The sequence below is a fragment of the Glandiceps talaboti genome, chromosome 11, assembly GCF_964340395.1.
Source record: "Glandiceps talaboti chromosome 11, keGlaTala1.1, whole genome shotgun sequence".
Classification (NCBI taxonomy): Eukaryota; Metazoa; Hemichordata; class Enteropneusta; family Spengelidae; genus Glandiceps; species Glandiceps talaboti.
Window position 1 is genome coordinate 17,290,586 of NC_135559.1, and position 17,673 is coordinate 17,308,258.

Sequence of the window (17,673 nt, forward strand, 5' to 3'; positions counted from 1 at the left end):
CAGAAGAAATAAATGGCTGAAACGTCAGGGTCTGCTACTATGGCAACAGCTACTACGAGTAGCAATACGCTAACTTTTATCAATCCATCCGGTAGTGTAAATACGTCGACAAGCACAGGTGAGCTGCAACAGCGATCGCCGGGCATCTGAAAAGAAAACCACAGCAATGCTAACTCCCTCCAGTCTCCAATTCTAATAAAATGTCATCGAGCTCTAGATCTGTACCGGAAAGGTTTGCGTGTCTTACTGCGGCAGTCGCGCGCCATGTCTGAGCGAAAGTAGTGAACGACAATTTGTTAAGCGCAGAAGCAGTGCGCAGTGGTTCAAACAACTTCAGCGGGCAATAGTCCCGGGCATTAGTCTCTGCACGAGCGGGCAATATCACCTTGTGGGCAATAGCCCAGTTAAAATCGGTCACGTGATACGAGTCTGACCAATCACAGCCTTCGGAAGAACGCCGAGGTGTAATAAAGGAAAGATTCATAACATCATGACAATAAAATATTGGTGCACCTGATTGTTGGTTTACTGAGTTCCTCTAATTCATCTTTAGTGAAGGTGTCCGTGGGGTCCCATTAGAAGATCTGGAGCTGTTTTGGTTATCGCCCTTTAGCTTATAATTTTACAGCTTAGAAAAACTAAAATTAATGTAACTTTGAACATGTCGGTTATTCCACAATCAATGCCTCATTCTACTAACACACTGTTATTATCAAATATGTATGTATGTATGTATGTATGTATGTATGTATGTATGTATGTATGTATGTATGTAATGATAATAATAATAACTTTACTGCAACTTTATTCATATTAACAGCCATCAGCAAAATAATAATAAAACATACTTTATTGATCCCACATGGGGAAATTGGGACACTGCCAGCAGTACAACAATTCACAAAATACAAAAAATGATACAATTATAACAGATACATAACAAGATACATATACATGTAATGTTAAATATAAACAGCTACAATAATATAAAACTCAAACCCACAAGATCACTGCACTGCAGCTCAACACAGGTCATTAAAATTCGTATTGCCGGTAGTAAAAAAGAATTCTTGAAGTGCTCAGTTACAATCTTTGGTAAATTCAATCGTTTACTAAAAGTGCTCATAAATACAATAAAGTATTAAGAAGAACACTTTCATACAAAAAAAGAGCAAATCAAAGAGATACAATTTCACAATATTATTTGCTGGTCAACTCAATTTATACAGATAAACATGTAATAATGTGCTTCAGAGGCCAGTTATATAAAACAAAAACTGAAAGGTAATAATTGTGGGGTTTTTTCAAGTGTACAACAGAGGCAGCAGGTATGTTTTTGTTCAAATGATTTTCTTTAATTGGGATCCATTTTACTAGTGAATGTTTTTCTTTTATTTTGAGAATCGTTATGAGATTGTCATTATCTGTGCTTGTACTAGGACATATTTGAGTTTTTAAAAAGTTCTTTCTTTCATTTCGATATCCTGTACGATGTAATAGAAAAGGCTACTCGTCTTCTATTTCACCATGTTTACACAGGACATGTCCTGCTTGATAAGATGGTGTTATTCTATCTTTCAGCTTCTATATGTAAAATGTGTGCGTTTATTTTAAGTTTTGCCATTGCTGATCTGTATTGTGGGTTTTATTGTCTTCCAAATAGTTTTCAAAGTTGATATCCGTTTTAATTTGTGTATATGTAAGTAGTTTATTTTTATGTTGCTTGTCCTTGTTATTCTTTATTGTTTCCGTTACATGTTTTGGAGGAACAACTTCCAACTGTTCTTTAAATATAACAATTAGGTTTTCACTGATGCAGTGGTTTGGGTCAGCCGTCCAGACCTGATCCATGCTCAAACGTTTTAATATTTGTTTCATGCCTGTGGCCCATGATTGTATTCCAGTTCATTCGAAATTAATGCTCAGAGGGTAAGCCTCTTAGTTAGAGTAGTTTCAGCTTGGATGCGTTACAGTTTACATTTAGTAGAGATTTGCATACCTTTACGTGTAATTTTTCCATTGGGGTTTCGTTAGGTTTTGAGACTGGTTTATGTTTTTATGTGCCCACCATCTCACTACAGTATCGCAGAATGGGTTTCACCACCACATCAATCATTTAAAGATTTAGTTAGATTGGGATAGTTGTTTCTAAAAACAGGTCCTGTTTTAGTTTAAATAGTGCCTTCAGTGCTCTATATCTTAGGTCATCTTGTGCCCTGTGTAGTTTTCCTGCAGTGCTCAATTTTATGCCAAGGTAAGTGTAAGCGGGGACACATTCTAGTACTTGGTTGTTTATTTAGAATTTAAATAGATAGAGAAAAAAAATCATATTTGGTACATCACCAGAAATTGTTGTTTGTCTGCGTTGTGTCAAATTGCCACAGAAGGCGCACTTTACTTGACACAGTTAAACCTGATATTGTTGATTTTAACACAAATTTTGCGTGCTTACAATGTAGCTGTGAAATGTATGACCATTTTATAAGCTATTTTGTTTCTCAATTTATGACTTTAGATGTGAGTTTAAAATAGTTATCACAATAGTTTACAAATGCTTAACTCCGAATACAGTACAAATAGTTATCACAATAGTTTACTAATACTTAACTCTGAATACAGTACAAATAGTTATCACAATAGTTTACTAATACTTAACTCTTTTCAAATATTGCTAAATTATTTTTCTTATTAAGTTCAAATAAATGTTTATCATTATTTTCCTTGATATCAATTTTAGCAACTTGTGAAGTTCAATTACAAGTATTTTGTAGATTCTTCTTAATGTTTGGAGTGTTAACCTCTATTTCTCAACACTGCTGTAAAGGTAGTTTAATACAAGAAATGGTAAATTAGTCATAAAATGACATTTTCAAGGAAAGTGTTTCTCTATATATTCAGTCTGTTTTCAAGTGATCACTGCATTTCAAGTTCACTCTATATAGTCATTTTAAAATGTAGGGACTGATGAGCCATTTGTTTTACATCATAAAATTACTGATATATGACAAAATAACAGTTAGGTCAAAGGTCAGAGATAACATAAAATGAATTTTATAGTTCTGTGACTCGGACAGTTTATTGACTGGATTAAAAGAACATTTTATATTGTTAAGTTATGACAATTTGACAAGACATTGTGTGTTTATTTAACACATCTAAAATTTTCTAATTCAAATGTATGCAAATTATCTAGGTTAGTTGTTGTAACCAAGTTTTTGTCATGTGTCAACATTGGCATGAAAGGTCACAGGTCAATACCACTTGAAATTAATTTTACTGTGTGCCAGGACAGTTTGCAGACTGCGAGTTCACAAGGTTATGATATAACTGGATAATGTAGACCTGACTAGTGTGCCCTTTTGAAAATGATAAAAACTTTTTTTCTGTATATTCACCTGGGGAAGGGATACGGAACACTCATATTTGGTATGTCTCCAGAAATTGTTGTCAGATTGCCACAGAGGGCGCATTTCACTTGCCAAAGTTAAACCAGATGTGGTCTTTTTAACACAACTTTTGTGTGCTTACAATGCAGTTTTGTGAAAGAGTATTCATTATATTACACAACTTTTGAAGCCATGCATGTTTTTTCTAAATGTATGAATTTACCCTAGATGTGAATTAAAAATAATTATCACAGTAGTTTACTAATACTTAACTCTGACTACAGTACAAATACTTCTTTTAGGTTTTCCTCAATTTACATGAAATAACACAAAACTATTTTTTTCATCAAGTTCAAAAAAATGTTTATCATTTTTTCCTTGATGTCATTTTTAGCAACTTACAAAGTTTTATTAAATGTATTTTAATTTTGTAGACTGTTTCATACAATATCATACAACCTGAACCCATGAAAAAATCACTTCCATTCTTCCTAATCTTCAGGGTCCTAAACATCTTTTTCTGAACACTACTATAAAGGTAGTTGCTAGAAATGGTAAACTTGTCATGAAAATATAGATTAAGAAGTATACATAGTTTAATCTAAATTTTTCTCTATATGAAACTTAAAACCTTAAGAAGGTGTCAATTATTTGTCATGAAAAACATACATTGACAAGTAGTCTAATGGAAGTTCCTTGATTCCTACATGAACCTAAATACCAAGAGAAAATGTTAATTACTTGACTTTGAGAGTTGAATTGCATCATTTCTGCCATGCTGTTTCTTAATAACTAAATCAATTCATTTTAGAGTGATTTAATGTTTGCTGACTATATGTTACACGTGTAGATGTTATGTTTGGATTTTAGTTATAGTGATTAAATTCAGATACATTTCCACATGGAAAATATTTCACATTTTATATCAGTAAAAAGACAACAAGTGTAATGAAAATGGCAATAGCTCCATTAAACATGCAGTACTAAAGTCATAATTATAACTTCCAATTTGTAATAATCTTTTTAATGACAAGGTACTTTTCATACTTATATACAAGGCAGTAAATATCATTTAAAGTTTAATATATACTTTGAGTCTCGAGTTTTACTGAAAAAATAAATATCTCTGTTTTCTAGACTTGTGATATGTTTTCAAATGACGTACATCACTTTTAAACCTTTAAAACAATATACAGCCTTGCAAAGGATTATTATTTTTATACTCTTGTATTAGAGTCTTGCATTTTATTGAGACAAAAAAAAAATACTTTTCAGAATGTCAAATCTGATTATTATTCATTTCTTAATTAAGTGAGACTCAGTCGCCTCGCTGGTTGACTCAGCATGCCCTTCATGTACTTACTCCACAAGTATTAATTACAGTTATAGTTTACACACAAAAACATAATTGTTTGTTAGAACATTGCGATTTTTATACTGTGATTTACAACTGTTAACTAAATGGCCTAGGGGACGCATGTTTGCGTTACAACCCATAAAAAATTATAGTCTACCGGGACTGGCTGAATAGACATATGTACATCGAGAGGTAAGAATTTGTAACACTATAAAGATACACAATTTTGACACGGGCTTACATCGTCTTTCGCAGATGATACAATCATTGAATTTAGAGACTAACTAAACTTCATCTACACTTGTTAATACCATACTCATAGTAATGTAAGTGTTACCCTTACACTGTTCTGCAGCACTGGAGTAGTGTGGGCGCCAAATATCTGCAGCTGGTACATGGTTGTGTGTTAAAAGCGCAAACACCTCACGTAGGAATAAGTCATAGACAAGGTAAAAAGGTGTTTGTTTCACCTGGACTAATGCAATAATATTTCTATCATAAGAACATTACATTGTCACATAAATACCCAGGTGTTCAAAAAAATGTACAGGATGGGTTTCATGAGGAAACGAAACAAGCGACCTATCGGTCAGAATAGCTCCGCTGTTTTTTTTAAATTTTATTTTTTATTTTGGTGACGTGTAGAAGTGGTTCAGTTCTTCAGCTCTTCACTACGCAGTTTTGTTTTAGCGATGCAATAAAGTGGTTAGTGGTTCATATGATGTCTCACTATAAAACACATTTTACACAGAAGTTGGTAATGTATTGTACTTTTATACCATAGTCACCATTTTTATAACAAAAATCTACTGTTATGAAAAATTGCACAAAATTTCAGAAAAAAAATGACTGGGAAATGCACACAAGAAAAAGAAAAATAAGAGGAATTTGAGGTTGGCTATAAACAATTCCAGTGTCTTACAGCTTTAACCCTTGAAAATTTTAATGATGAATGAAATAAACTAGGGATCTAAATAGGCAATTTGAATTTCAATTTTCTAACAAATTTACCAAGTCAACAACATTCAACTTGTACAAGTTGTAGTAGATATATATAGGGAAGAAATGTATTAATCGCCATCTTAGTTTCCGGACGGCGACAATCCCCGCCAAGTACTCGAAAGAGAGTCATTCTCAGCCATACGTTACAGTGGTAACACTCGTTCATGTTCTATTACCTTTCATAAAGAAAACACAACGAAATGGTTGAAGTGATCTTTTTTTTATTTGTTTTCATCACAACAACAAAATCTGCGTGATCAAAAGTGTTGTAAACTAAACCAGAAAGAATTATCGGACTGGCTAAACTTCCCGATGAACTGGTGTAAGGTCCAAGTCCAAGTCCAAGTAAGCCTCGATAGTACTATAGTACGTGAGAAAATCGTCTCAACCTAGCAATACAAGTAGTATACAAAAGGGGGGTTTTGAATCAGTCCCTTTTTAATCTATTATATAGCTAAATAAAGTCTTATTCTTATATTAATTAATTTATTAATATATCTATATAATCTATTAAAAGGCAAAATAAATCTTATACAAAAAAAATGGCTAAAAAATGACTAAATTTGTTATAGCTATTATAAGTAAATTAAACGCTTAGTGAGGTCACTACTAAGGTCAGGATGTACAATTAAACAGATAATAATATATATGTATATACATACAAGTGTACTATAAATTCAAAATGTCAAACAAACAAAGTCAAAAACCAACCACTTTTGAAGACGACACAACCGAATCAAGTCCACTTAGTTCTCTGCTTGATCCTGCTATAGCTAAGCCTTCAGAGAATGATGAGGATTTATTATTAGATATTTTAATTGAAAAAAGAAATATCCAAGAGGTTCCTACAATCAAATGGAGAGAAGTTCCAATAGAAAAAACATTTTTGATTACTCGATTTAAGAAATTCAATTCTCGTTACGGTCCTGGCTTATTTATTGATTTGGCTTAATAATCTAATAACTCTTAAAGAACTTTATTGTACTTACGCTCCTAGCAGAATGATAGATGAGATTCTCACAAATACAAAAAAACTCCCATTAATAGTTGTTTCACGTGGATTAAAAAAATCTACGATAAATCTAAATAATTCATATTTTAATTATACTCTAATGGATTTTAATGTAGTAAAACAAAAATTAATGGAAAAAAATGTTAAATAACAGTTAACAATAATTAAATAATAGTTATATCATATTTTTTATTATTTTTTGATCATTCTCTCACCTGATTAAATATTAATTTTTTGGTTTATTTAACTTCAGTTTTAAAAAGATTTGACGCCATCGTAAACGCCACCAACTAAATCTCACTATCTCTGGATATTCTGCATTCCATTTATCGCAAAATCGTTTAAAAATTTGATTCTGCAAAAATGCTTCCATTTTCAACTCTGGTATTAGTGCAGCTTCCTGATATTCTCCTAAATATAATAGAATTGCTTTTATAATTACGCTAAAGTTGAGTGATCGATATCGTGTTGGATTTATATAAACTTTATCAATTGATAAAAATATTATAGTAACAGTTCTTAAAAGATAATAATTTAGTTTATATTTTTTTTAAACTTTTTTAATATGGTTTTTAGGGTTATAGATGTTTCTATTTTTTTGTTTGTTTTGACTTCTTTGGTCATGTTCAAAGTTTTCATCTAAAGATTCATCTAAAGGTTTATTTAATGAATTACAACAGTTAAAACAGTGAAACCTTCCATAGATCTTACCGCAAATGTTTTTACAAATATCATCATGAGTTATATTGATTTTTTTACATATGTTACAATGTATGATGTTATACCAGTTTTTTTTTGTTTACTTTTTTGGCCATTAAATCACAACAAAGTCGTTTACTTAATTGGCATTCCATTGTATAGTTAGTTTATTAGTTTATTAGTTTATTAGTTTATTAGTTTATTATATTATATTATATTTTTTATTAAATAAACTAATAATATTCCACCACCAGCTAAATAAATGTATTGATATAACTTCATATCATCAGAAGGTTGGTAATATCCACTAAATTCGGGTTCATTTTCAAGACTGGCAAGACTGTCGAGTGTACTCTGTGTACTCTCTGGATGAAATTCAAGATATAAATTTAAGTTTTGATCAGTCAGAACCAGATTTTGTCTCGCATGAACATCTAATTTTTTTTTGTTTCGCTATAAAATCTAATACTTTCTGCCTATGTTCCAAACATACCTCTCGATCTTTATTGAAATTCTCCAAAGCTAAATCATGTCTCTTTAATTCTTTTTCATGTTCTTCTTTCATATCGTCACCGCCTGAAGCTGCCTTAGCTACATAACTACCCCCAACAAAGGCAGTTGCATTTAAAATAGCTCCGCCAACTATCATCGCAACAGCTGCACCCATTATTGTATAGTATCTATATTATTAAGAGTAGTATATATTATATTATATTAAATCATATTACATTTCTTTTTAATATTTTTTTATTATCCTTTATATTTATCCTTTATATTCTTTTTTTAATATCCTTTATAAGGATCAACTGGTAACATATTTCTTTGTTCCATATCTTTCTCTAATACTGCTCCACTCACAGCTATTGTGAGAGAAGCAAACTTTTTGAATGAAGTACTTGTTTTAGGACTGTCTGGAGCCATCTTTATAGTCTTATTAAGTATAAAACTATTAGTTATTGTTAAAGCAGATAAAACTGCACCATCATATAGACCATTCACGATTAGTTTAGTATAGTCCGTCATTGTATATTGTGTATATATTATATAATATATATAAAAAATAAATGAAATAAAAAAATAAATGTAATTGCGGAGCTTTATTTTTAACTGGTTCTAATGTCGTTAATTGTTTAGGCTCTGATGACGACTTGAATTTATCACTTGATTGTAAAAACCATTGTCTTTTATAATATAAACCAGCTGCCCCAATTACTAATGAACCAAGAGTTAATAAAACCATAGTATTATTAAATTGCGAGCTTTCATTGCTTTCAATTGCCTTAGTTGGTTCCATTGATTTAACGTTATTGACTATCATGTTTTTCATTTTTAATTTTTTTTGTTTTTTTGTTTCAGCTGAAATTACTGATAGTTTTTTTCCCCATGCAACTCTTCCTGGACTTTTAGTTTTACTGTTTGTAGTAACAGTCTCTACTTGAGTTTCTACTTTGGGTTGTGTTACACTTTCTGTATCACTCATTTTTACACTAATATATATATATAATAACTATATAATACAAAATATTTACCTTTTCAAGTATTTTCAAGTATTTTTAAATTACTTTATACTTTTTTTTATTTTTAATCAAGTCAATTTTCAAGTTGTTTTCAATATCTTGACCAAGTTCTTGTTCATGTTCTTGATCAAGTTCTTTAACAAGTTCTTGATCAAGTTGACTCAAGTTATTAAAGTCATTCAAGTCATTTTTTTCAATTTGACTATTCAAGTCATTCTTTCAGTCAAGTCACTTTTCTTGGGACATGTGTGAACAGTGTGTGTTGTAAAGTTAATATTATTTAAAATAGTGAGACCACCACTTGTCAATGCCAAAAGAGGACCATAATTGTATGCTAACTTTCCAGTAAGTTGTTTGAATTGATTTGTAACGAGAAAATTGTTTTTCAAGTCGTCACTTAATTTATTCACATTATGTACTGGAAGCACAAGTCCTACTATTTTACTAATCCCAAATAAAACTCCATTTACAATGTTGTCACTGACGAGAGAACTGTAAGTGCTTTCATATATCTTATAATATTTTTCAATTTCTTTATCGCTCGCTTTTTCAATATATTCGAGAGTGAAATGTTTTCCTAAGAAAGCTTTTGATTGTCCAGCAGCAATGATACAAAGTAATCTTTCTCTGTACTTAATTATTGGAGACACTTGTGGCTCTGATATTGCTGTTACCGGTGCTGTCGGCTGTAAAATAGTGAGCTCTGACAATGTCTGTTCCATTTTGTAATAGTAACTATATAATAATATAAATAATATATTTATTTTGTAAAAAAGTAGATGATAACTAATGCAATAAATAACCAACAAATATTGGTAACATCATTGATTAACAGCAATGACATGTTAATGACATATTATACTAAATCTATACTATAAGGTTGTCTTAAACAAAATACTAATTTACTATAAGGAGTATATTTTAATTGTTTTATATATTCACTAATTTCTTCCTTATTTAATTCCATCCCATAGTTTTCAATTATTTCTTTCACATAATTTTTACTCGGTGTGTAATACAGAACTAGCATACCGATGTTTTCTTGAAATGTCTTAGCGATACTCGTAAATTGTTGCGTAAGTACCCATACGCTAATATTATCATGACGAGCTGAAAATGCTAACTTAGTTAAAATATTGACACAAGATTTGACATCCTTCGTGAAAGCGCAGTCATCTAGTATGATTAGACTTTTTGTATTTTTATAACACTCATACACGAGTTCAATACTTTCATTTATTTTTTCTATGTTGGGAATCATTATAATAATGTCCGAGTCTTTGTAAATACATTTTTTTATCGTAAGCTTTATTGTTTATGAACGTCGGACAGATTATGATTATATAATCGAATACGTTTTTATAATACGTTTGTAATAGTTCCATAATGAACTCTGTTTTACCCAAACATGTCGGTGCACTTATAAGCATATTGAAAGGAGGGTCAAGCCAGATCATTTTAGAGTTATTCTATACTATCAATAATGTTAATAATGTTAATACATAATAGATTTTAATTTAGATTCTTGAATTTTAAGCATAGCATCACTTATAATGAAAATATTTGCAGTTATTTTTTCTTGCGGGTTTGTGGATTCTCGTTGAATTTCCAGTTGAACCCCATCTTTTGTATTCATGACTTTCAGACCACTACCATGGTATCTATTATCCTTAATACTTCTTAAATCATTAAACAAACAATATTTATTTAACAGAAAGTTTTCCTCAGTTATTTCCTCTAGTTTATCGCAACAGAACTCGGATGACATGAAATAACGTCTGGTTTCTTCCCAAAATTTTCTAGGAGATAATCCCTGTGCATACACTTTATTTGCGATACCTTCTATCGTTATTGCAACAGAATTAATACTAGGATTAAAGAATAATTCGGTGTCTAATTCATTTTGTAGCTGTGGTTTACTGAATAATTCAAAAATTCCTTTCAAGCTTCTACGTGGTACATTAATGTTCTCGTTAATAATTGTATTCGTACCAGGGAAGTTAATTGTTCTGAAATGTTGAATATGTTCGTAAAGAAAACTTTTACCACTGTTATTATAACCCTTAATTTCCATAGCTAACTTTGGATCTCTTATCGTTTCATATTCAAGTTGAATGTTTATTAAAGTATAATCCCACTTATCCGTGTCTTCACTTACTAGGATTTTATTAATGGGAGCGAGAGTAATCTCCCATTCGATATGACTTCCTAAGCTCGAAGGATATACGGCTCCATGACCATTCATTATAGGATGCAATTTCGCGAGATCGATCGCATATTTTTTACCGTATGGCTTATGAAGTGCAACCTCTCCTAAGTAAGCCCCACCACCAACTCCATCGATATTATCGCTTCTCAATTTTCGGCGATTTTCTGACCGAATTCCATACAGCGTTTTATTTGTTCTATCTGAATACAGATCTTTATACGTTTGTACTAAATTGTAGTTTGTTAAATCCATTAAGATTTCCCCTTCGAATTTTAAAACTAATCGACTGATGATGTTAGCAGACAGGTTTTGAACAACGAAGCTCTTATTATGACGGTTTAGTTTAAGATCAAAAACAAGATTGAATTTACCCGTTAGAACAACAGTGTCTTCTAATTTTGGACATCTGATATATAAAACTTCACCGGGTTTTGCACGATTTGGATTATACGTTACAACGTGATGAGTTCGTTCTCCTTTACTACCGAGTGCGTTCAATTTTGAGTAGTCACCTTGTAGTTCTCTATTGTAAGGCATTTTTTCTATACTATATTATACTATATATTATACTATATTATACTAAAATACAAAAAAAATATTAGTATTTTTTCATTTCATTTATTTATTTATTTATTTATTTTTTTATTCGTTTAGTTAAAATCCGTTCATAAAGGTATACCGCTATTGCAGTTGCCAACAGCCATACATGTTCAGCTATAAATCCTACAACTTGTCCCGCTGTTTTTAAAACGAATGACACGATAGAGCCAATAATACCCGGCAATGCCATAGCTGCTTTATTACCTAACCATTTTAATACATCTGCAACACGTTTAATAACTGCTTTGACTGGACTACCACTACTACCACTGCCACTGCCGCTACCGCTACCGCTGCTACCAATGGGTGGTGTTTTAGCTATACCTAATGTAATAGCTATGGTAGTTATGACTAAACCGAGTGCTGTTGCCAATGAAACTATAGTAACTCCATTGCGTTTGAAAAGAATTACCAGTTTATCTTTAATACTAAGATTTGGGTCTTTGAGTACTTCTTTCAAAGAAGATGTCTCAGCTAACTGATAAGACTTATTGTGTAAAATATTAGTTTCTTTATTATATTTTAAGATATGAACCTCAATTCTACCTAATTCTTTTTTTCATCTTACGTTAATTCTTCGATTTTTTGTCTGTTTTCCAATTCTTTTTTTCTATCATACAAATCTTCTAAACTCTTGACTGCTGTATCAATTTCTTTACGCATGATTGTATATTCAGGGTTGAGTTCATTCCATTCTTCAATTTTGTTTTCAATCTTACTGATTTCATCTTTATTACCTACAGTGTCTCTTCTGGGGTAAGCTTGATAGTCTCTTAATTGACCAATCATTGATGGTGTTAAATTTATTGTTTCAACTGTATCCACATTCAAAGGTAATGATGGACCGATAGTCGCAGCAGCAGCGGTATCCTCGAAAAGTCTATCAACAAACGCTTTACTAGTTCTACCTTTTATTGTACTATAAGCTAAAAATTTACCGTTTCTTGTAATTTTTTGATTTTTTATATTATCATACAACTCTCCATCCTTTCCTACATGTGTATTTAATTGTAATTCAGTTCGATTAACTGGCACGCCACTTTTTTTTATAACTTCATCAATAATATCTTCCAATATTTTATTTTTAAATTCAGTCAATTTAGCTCCAGTGGGTTCAACTGTAGGGTCAGTGGATGATGTTTCCTGGAAGCCACCCATTAATTCAAAATCCAAGGAATCTTGTTCGTAGTCTATCATTTCCAAGTCTACTCTACGGTCCCTAAGGTTCCTGCAGTCTCCAAGGTCATCTACATTTTCATCTACATTTTCATCTACATTAATATCGAAAGGATTATAGTCAGCCATCTTACTACTACTATATAAATAAGTAACTTAAAAATATTGTCCCAACTATTATTCCCATCGTTGAATATTCATGAACAACGTCACGCTCACCAGGCGCTGTTACCACTGCTGGCGCTGCTACCGCTTCTGACGATGCTACCACGACTGGTGATGCTACCACATCTAGTCGTTGTACTGGATCATCATGACCTTCCATTTCTTTTAATGCTGATTCTTTTATGTCATTATTTATGTTGTTATAACCAAACTTCATATCTTCTGTCGCTTGTTGTAAGAAATTGTTATAACCCGCCACATTCGTATTCAAATTTATAATCATTTTACTCAGGATTAACCATAAAGAAGGAGAAATGGCTAGATCTAACTTTACCCTCGTTGCATTAATTACATTTTGATAACGTGGTATACTATCGTCCTCATTAATGCCTCTCGTCTCATCCTCGAGTAATGAAATCATTTTTTGTCTCGTTTCTTGTCCAGCACCGCCAGAGTCTGCTATACTTACTCACGTGTCTGCTTGACTTCCTAACACGCAATATACATAAGATTCGATTGATTGATTCAATCTTCCTAAACCCGCTTGCATAAAACCCGTACTGTTTGATAAAACAAAGTAATTATATTGTTTATAATCGGGATTTTGAAATTTATACCAATGCCAACTTCTGCGAGTCTCATCTGGAGCATCAGGGTTTTCAACCATTGTATCTTGATATTTATATTGGATATCTTTTATGTATGTTTTTTTCCACCACTCATAACCGACACCTATACCATTGTTTCCCGATGTGTCATATTTAAATCTGAAATCTGTATTATAATCTAATCCGAATTCATCGCATATTTTATGATAAGACGGTACATCATATAAATTATCGACTTTATTAAAAGTGTCGAGGTCATCAGGTAGTGGGCAAGAAAGTTCATTCAATATTCTTCTTATAGTAAAGTACACGTGAAATCTAAAAAATGATTGAATCTGTTTAGGGATATCTTCATTATACAGATGATCCTCTAGAGTAACACCGCATCCGGTCGTAGCTAACCAAACAGCAAAATTCAATTGTTGATCCCAGTAACCCATATTTGGGCCTTTCAACCATTTGTTTGCACTGTCTGCATTATAATGAATTATTATGTAGTTTTTGAATATATCTCTCAATTTTATATTGAATCGATCGGTTTCACTTACATAAACAACCATGTTGATTAATATGTTTCGTATATCCATGGATAACTTTTCATCAAATGGTTGATGTAGTGTATAGTGTAAACTGTGTAAACTGTTAGCATTTTGTGCTAACGCTCGCAAAGTAAATGGTTTTGGATAGTACAGCAAGTGCGACTCCTTCTGCGACTCCTGTAGTTGGGGCGGCAGCTGTTTTGGTTTTTGTTTTGGCTTTGGCTTTCTTGTTAACTTCGTAGATGGTAATCTTAATGACCACATTTTTCAGGTACATGTATATTAAAGGGTTTATATAAAACTATATAAAACATACTAATAAATTTCCATAATTATCTTGAAATATACGTCTGTTCCTAGTATCTTGTATTAATTTAAGAACCCAGTATTCATTCAAATATTTAACTTCTTGGTTGTCCTCTGAGTCAGGAAATAAACTTAAGAATTCAACACGTTTAAAAAAATTCTTTTTTTCGACTTCTTTACAAAAGGATAAAATAATCTGATATAAACTTTGATCTTTTAATTTTGCCCCTGTATTTACATTTAATACATGCATATTTTTCCTTCTCAAGTTGTCCCATTCTAGCGCTACATTAAAACCAAGGACGTCTTTGTATTTGTTTAAAAATTTAGTTATATTATGTTCTCCAAACATGATGTACTATACATTATTACATTACATTCTTTTATTTCATTTATTTCATTTATTATTTTAATTTTTTGATATTTTCAATCGGTTACCAAGAATTAAATTTATCGCCATATCCTAACCATTTTACCAATGCGTATTCATGGCCTTTGATTTTTTTCTTACGTAATATTTTTTCAATGTTATATTCCTTCGACTCCTTCGGCTCCTTCGTCTCCTTCGAGTCTTTCGATTCTTTAGTCATGTCAATCGATAATTCTTGCTCATAAAATGCGCCGTCAATGTCATCTTCCAAAGTGTAAACAATAACGGGACCAAAGATAATTTGTTTGATTTTAAAAAGTTCACACGTGTAGTTTGGTAGATATTCTTTGGCAAACACGTTCTTGTATTTGGAAATTCTCACGGTATCACCGATATAAAACTTCGGAGTTCCATATTCAACAGTGAGATAAGCACCGTATAAATTATACCAAACGATATTTTCATTCCTCGGTAACGATGCTTCCTTCGGAGTCATGTGGATTGAATTGTGGTAGGTATTGTTATAACCATCCACTAATCGATCTAGTACGTCGATCCAATTTCTAGTTTGTTTATCAGTAAAATATTTATACATACGTGATTTAAGTGTCCTGTTAAAACGCTCGACAACCGATGCCTTTTTATCTGACCGTGTACTAAACCACTCAATTTCACGATTTTCAAAGAGATCTTTAACGTATTTATTGTAAAATTCTCGGCCTTCATCAAACTGTATTTTATTCGGTTCACGGTCTTTAAAAATTAATTCAAAGGAGTCAGCCATTTCAATACCACGTTTTGACTTGAGTGGTATCGCCCAGGCATACTTCGATAACACATCGATAACAGTCAGGATGTAATGATACCCCTGGTCATTAGGCATCTCTACAATGTCAGCTTGCCACTGGTCATCCATTCCAGAAACAAATACTTTGCGGTAAGGGAACTTTTTAATCGCTGGTTTATGCATAGTGTAAACTTCTTGTTCTTCCAACCATTGTTTCAATTCCTTATACTTAATTTTTTAAATTTTTTTTTGTTTCACGTCTTTCTGATCGTCTTTGATTTTACGCCACAATTTTGCGATGCCGCTGTATGCTAAATCAGAATTATAATACAAGTCTCGCAAATACTGATCCATAGTATAGTATATATACACTAAACATTATTTTTTTATTTTTTTTTATTTTTTTATTTTTTTTCATTATTTGGTTATTTTTGATTTCGTTGTTTTCATATCTGAATAACCATTCAGTTTATAATACTTTAAATAACGTTCCAAAGGAGGAGTATAATTGACAGCTTTTTGCATTTCGAGAGACTTAATAAATACTTCTCGAATAAGTTCTTGAGGTGTTTCAGAGTAAATATTTGCTTGCGTATATGTTAGTAATTCTTTGAAATTCTTATATTGTACTTTTAATCGTGATACTTTGTCCGATAATTTTAAGTTTTGGTTGACAACTGTAACAACTATAGGAACAGCTGCTAATAAACTAATAAAAACAGGTATCGCTGGAACAGCAGCTAATGCACCAACTCCTGAAGTAATTCCACTAGCAATAAGTATCCCTTTATTAACACGACTTAATAATTTATAAGAACGTCTATATGCACTACATACTCGTATAAGATAATCGACTAGGTCTTGTATCGTTTTAATATTTTGATCAATCATTTTATGGTATCACTTAAATTATACTATATATTTAAAAATATTATTTTTAGAGGTTTGATAACCAAAGTGGAACGATAAGTTATTTTTGTATAACCACGATCGAAGACTGTAAAATTAATACTAATTTTAACTTTTTTGTCAGTATGAAATAACCGAGACAAAGATGTTGGTAAAATTTGTTTGTTTATAACGTATGTTAAATGTGATATTTTTTTTCATCATCAATTTTTATATAAAAAATAACTATTGCTCTCTCATTTTTTTCTTTAAACTTCAACTGAGGGAGAATATAACCAGAGTCTAAAAAAAGTTGAATGTGATAAGTTCCTGGATCTAAAAAGTAAGAATTTCTATCACTATCACTATCACTAAGTTACTTTATTCGTGTTTATTACATGAGAATATTCTCTTACTGTTACCTTAACAATTTGTTTACGAACAAATTCAATTATCGCAATCTCTGGCTCCGATATTGTAGGTTTTGGAGGTGGAATCGGTTTTAATTTAAACATATTATTTTCATATTCCATCTGATATTTAACACCTGAGGTTATTTTCATAGGTTTAAAATCCCTAAGATCTTTGAGAGATAAGTTAATAAATTTATTCATTTTATTTATTTTATAATCTATATTAAATACTAATTTAAAATACTTTAAAATCTATAAGTACCATACGTTTCAGTTATTGTTTTAATATCTAAAACCTTTAACCCTTGTGTTATTGCGTATAACACTTCATTTGCTTGTAATGCTTCCGCTAATTTAGATGACGCTTTATTTTCAGTAAAAGTAACATTAATATTCTCGTTCTCAATATGAATTTCAATTGTTAATAATGTACGTCGTTCACATGCTATTAAAAAACCATCTAAGAAAGTATCATATTCACCCTCAGAATTTAATTTAATACATTCGATAATAATAGTACCACTGGTTACTTTCTTTATTTTAGTCATCATCGCATCAGTAATAGCACTTAATTTTAATTTAGCCTCATCAATAGGTTTCAAACCATGTACATTAAACTGCTCATCCTAAAATATGTTA